This window comes from Acyrthosiphon pisum, unplaced genomic scaffold (assembly GCF_005508785.2).
Source record: "Acyrthosiphon pisum isolate AL4f unplaced genomic scaffold, pea_aphid_22Mar2018_4r6ur Scaffold_21801;HRSCAF=24925, whole genome shotgun sequence".
Classification (NCBI taxonomy): Eukaryota; Metazoa; Arthropoda; class Insecta; order Hemiptera; family Aphididae; genus Acyrthosiphon; species Acyrthosiphon pisum.
The window spans coordinates 3,783-9,516 of record NW_021771306.1 but is presented as its reverse complement, the minus strand read 5'-3'; positions in this window follow the sequence as shown (position 1 = coordinate 9,516).

Below are 5,734 nucleotides of genomic sequence, written 5' to 3'. Positions count from 1 at the left end.
AAATTGCAACTTATCCATCTTATCCATGTTTGTTTCTGTTTGACAAAAATTGTTGTTTTATAAGTGTTCCTTATAAAGGTCTTATTTCTCTTTAAGTAAAAAAACAACTTGTGTTTATCTGTAAGTAGACAATTATTTTATTAATATGAATAAAGATATGATAATTTGCTATATACAAATCTCTTACCTGTAAGTAGACAAACAACAATTTAAAGTTTCTACTTAAAGGTCTTAATAATCTTAATTGTAGTTTTACATTAAGTATAATAATATTATAATATTAGTTTTTGTTAACTCATCTTTACTGATATCAACCTGCTGTAATCATTAGATACAGTGTGGTTGATAACAGCAGACAACATAATCTTATAATCTTTACATGTATAATACCGTATTATACCAGTATTATACCGTATACTGACTGTGGTAATCGGGGGCCCGGATCATAAATACAAACGGGGGCCCGGGGTGCTACTTGGTATATAGCACCCAGGGCCAGTCCGCCCCTGGTTACTGATAGACAAAAGACATAATAATAATAAGATGCATCTTTTCTATCTAAAAATATCTTTACTATACACTATACAGTATATACACAGAATGTATGAACGGTAAAATGTAATGTGTTAACTATAAAAATATGTTTTTATTAAGTATGTTTTTGATACTTTAATGAATCTGTAATGAAAAACTGAAAACACTTGAAACGTTTTTTTAACGATTGACCTGGAGGTGGGAAAAAATTGGCCTCTTTAATTGTTTGCACAACTTAAAAAAAACTGAAATAGCGCCCCTGCGTTTCTCACTAGTAATTTAAAATTTATTCACTTTATGATATAAATATTCTTTTGTTTACTTTAAATAATTTAGTTCTTTAAATATTATTATGCTGCTGTATTTTTAAAAATAAATGTCACGAAATAAAACACTGTTTTCAATATTTAATAATATTTCTCGCGGCATACCTAGACAATCTCGCGGCACACCGGTTGAGAACCACTAAATTATAAATGAATAACAACACGACAATATGATTATGTATAAGTATAATATATAATAACATACAACTGGACAATTTAACGTGACTGTACATACACACCGTATACGCACTGTACAACGGTGCCTGCGCAAGTGAGTATTACATACTACAAAGGCCCTATATATATGATTAGTTGAGGGCATCCCGTATCCATATACAATATAGAAAGCGAAAGTAAAAGTGTTGTACAGCTATATCGTAACTGCATAAGTATCTATTAGAAAACGACATTGTACACGCACGTGTGTTTACATGGTTTGAATACTAATATTAATTGTATATTTCAACACCCTCCCTCAATTAATAATTTCTTTAATTGTAGTCACTCCTATGGCTGACCGCAATTTCTCGAAACGCTCCTTGACCAAAGGCTTTGTTAGAATGTCTGCAATCTGGTCCTCCGTTCCAATGAACTGCAATTGAAATTGTCCATCTTCATACTTTTCCCGAATGAAGTGATATCGTACGTCAATGTGTTTCGTCCTCTTAAGAAACTCCAGATTCTTAACTAAACGTATATCACTCTGATTATCAATGAATAATACCGGTTGTTTATCACCTGTTTTTGATAAGCTTTTTATCAACCACGTAATCCACATGATCCCTTTGGCTGCTTCACTCGCCGCTATATATTCGGCCTCTAATTTGAATAAGTATCCCGACGTCGAACGTCGTGTTTGAATGTCACCTGCGTAATCTGCATCACTAAATATTTCTAATAATAATTGTGTATTATTATTAAAATATAAACCATAATTAAATGTTCGTTTGACATATCGTATAATCCGTTTAATCAAGTTCCAAGTTCCAAAGTTCACTGCATATGCTATATCTGGTCTTGTTACTTGCGATAAAAACAGTAAACTACCTACTGCTTGCCTGTAAGGTATTTCTTCACTTAATATCTCCGTTTCTTCCTTTTGTTCAATAGTGTGCGACTTGTCTATCGGAATTGAAAGTTCCTTAGCTTCCAACATATTAAATCTATTAATTATGCTACTTGCGTAATTTGTCTGATGCACAAATAATGACCCATTTTTATGTTTACCTGCATACCTAGAAAATATTCTAAACTTCCTTTTGTCACCTCAAACTCTTTTTTTAAGTTTGTTAAAAGTTCCTCAATTATGTCTTCCTTATCTTCGGCAATTAAACCATCGTCAACAAATATTGCAAGAATAATTTGGCTATTATCAGCTTTAAATACACATGCATCCGCTTCGGTACATTGTAAACCAAATGCGTTCAAGAAGTTCTTAAAGCGTATATTCCAACATCTTGGACTTTGTTTTAAACCATACAAACTTCTCTGAAGCTTACATACTTGATTCGACCCATCTTCGTAACCAGGTGGTTGTACCATGTATATTTCTTCCTGTAGTTCCCAATACAGAAATGCTGTCTTGATGTCGAATTGTCGTAGTATTAATTTTTCCACAGCTGCTATTGCAAATATTGCCCTTATAGATTCATATCTGACCACTGGTGAAAATGTTTCATAGTAATCTATACCATATTTCTGTGAACAACCTTTAATGACCAACCTGGCCTTAAATTTATCTATACTACCGTCACTTTTATATTTGGTTTTTAATACCCATGCATTTCGTAATGCAACTTTATCCTGTGGCAAAATCGACTAGTGTCCAAGTCTGATTTTCATGTAATGAATTAATTTCGTCAATCATAGCGTTTTCCCATTCGTTTTTGTTTGACCCAGTAATTGCCTCATTATAATTCAATGGATTGACACAGTTAGCAATAAAAGTCTGAACATTGTACCTGTCCGGTTTCTTAAGCGTATTCCTGTCACGTAGAACCATAACATTTCTATCATTGACTATGTTTTTGTCCTTCGCACGCACGCTCGTTGAATTAATCTGAGTCTCTGTACACTCTAATGTGTCTGTAATTATATTTTTATATTTATTACATTCGTCTTCGAATATAATGTCTCTGCACACGGATATTCTATTTGTTTTCGAATACCATACACGATAACCTTTCGTGCTATTCGAATAGCCAACAAATATTCCATTTTCACTCTTTGGATCCCATTTTTGACGTTTTTGTTTTGGTATGTGTGTATACACCACAGTACCAAACACTCGTAAATGTTTAATATCAGGCACGACTTTATAATATAACTCGTAAGGTGGCTTACCATCCTGCGAACTCGTTCCAGTTAGATTAAGTGTATAAACCGCTGTGTTCACAGCTTCTGCCCATAATGACACATCAAGATTTTTTGCACAAATCATTGTCCTGGCAGCTTCTACGATTGTTCTGTTATCACGCTCGACTTTCCCGTTCTGTTCCGGTGTATATGTTACCGTAGTTTGGTGTCGTATGCCATATTTCTGTAGAATACCTGTAATATCCTTGTTTACGAATTCTAATCCATTATCCGTCCTTAATATTTTGACCTTAGATCCTGTTTCTGTTTTAACACTTTTTATAAATGTTTCCATAATATTTTTTACTTCATATTTATTTTTAATAAAATATACCGTTCTGTAACGTGAGTAGTCATCTCTAAATAGTAAAAAATATTTTGACATACCGATAGAGTTCCTCTGCATCGGTCCATATAAATCTGCATGTATTAAATCACCGACGTTAAAATATTCCGTCTCACTTTTACTGAACGATTGACGGTGTTGCTTCCCGATTATGCTCGGCTGAATAATCAATATTATGTTTTGCCAAACAATTCCTCAAGTATTCTAAGAATATTGGTCGTTGCAACCCTCTTTTTTTTCTGCGTTTTAGATTTTTTTATTTAGATTTCAACAATAAGTTATTACAGCTCGCAATAATATTCGTGTTTGTTGGACAAGGAGAGAACACAGATAATGTTGTTATGTAGCCTGGCAGCGCTACTTTAGTGGAGACAATATTTAGAGAAATCGATATGTCATTCCCTCAAAACATTATTCTCTATCTATTTTGTAATAGGTGATTTTACTTGTAATATGTGAAGATAACTTAAATACATAGAAAAAATGATTCTGCGTAATTGTGTTTTGTCCATGTTGCGCGTGGGCCAGAGAGAGAAAACAAATAGTGCGGTGACATCCTCTTAAGAGGACGTCGCACCCGCATGTGTTGTCTCCGTCTTACACACGTACAACATAAGAAATTTTCGTTGTCAAGTTTCAATAGCGTATGGTCAGTTTTGATATTAGAGTGAATTGACTTATTATCAAACTTTTACGTAACAACATTATCTGTGTTCTCTCCTTGTCCAACAAACACGAATATTATTAATTTATAAACAACACCGCACGGTCGCTATTTGTGACTCTACTATGGGTAATGTTATACGTTCAATGTTGACAGAATTTCCAACAATAAAATAGGCTATACAATGTACATCAAACTGTCAAACAAAATTTTATACACTAGTGTATTTAGCATATCAAACGGAAAATGGTCATATACAGAATTTGCAACAATTTATTGATAATCGCCAACACATTAAAAAATCAAAATGTACACAAGACGTGTCTGGAAACTATTGTGATGGGGTGAAAGAAATAATATCTGAATTCTCAGATATGCATTTGTTTATTGATGTTCTTCATTGGGAAGGTAATCTTTTTAGTTTTTTTATATATTAAAGTAGATAGAAACATATAGGTAAGGAGTTTAAAGTTTGATGATGAAGTAGAGAATAAACGTTATGAACAAAAATCATAACGATTTGCGAGTAGTTTCTAGGTAATGATTGTACCATAGTGAAACGAAATCAGTTTTGAGTACTATCTAGATACCTTATACTAACACCCAATCTTTTTTATCTCCTCTAAATACATTTTAATTTAATTATATTTTGTCTAGTTAAACTGTTAATAATTTTAACTTAACAACGTTATTTATAAACATACATATAATATAAAAAAAAAAAAGGCGGGTAAGTCGTGGATGTCGCTCTGCTGTACAGTAGGTTACAAGTGGGTTACTGTAATGGATGGAATTAAATTTGAATCCAATGATATTATATCATTGTATACGAAAAACGATTCTGAACGGAGATGATTTGTCAGTCTAGGATATATTATTTTTAAAGAAAAACTTATGGAGAACCTTGTACCAAATTTTAAAAACTTAGTTATAAAAGAAAAAATTTTTACGATTTTTCAACCACTAAATTACTTGCAAATTTCGCAATTTTGACATATTTCGTATAAATTTGAACTTTAAATGCTTATAAATAAAAATTGTGACAATGTATTCCTTTTATTTTGCAACTGCTATTGTAAAAATATGTTAGGAGCCTTGTATTAAATTTCCAAATCTTAGAATTAAAAAGAAAAACTTTTATGAATTTCTGTCTAAGATAATTTGAACATTGCCGTAATTTTTACGTATTTAGTCAAAATTTGAACTTTAAATGCTTATAAAAAAAAAATCGTGACTATATATTTCTTTTATTTTTCAATTGCTATTGTAAAAATATATTATGAGCCTTGTATTAAATTTTGAAATCTTAGATAATATAAAAGGAAAATTTTTTATGAATTTCTAGCATAAAATAATTTACGAATTTTCGTGATTTTTACATAATATGTTGTCAAAATTTGAACTTTAAATGCTTATAAATAAAAATTGTGACAATGTATTCCTTTTATTTTGCAACTGCTATTGTAAAAATATGTTAGGAGCCTTGTATTAAATTTCCAAATCTTAGAA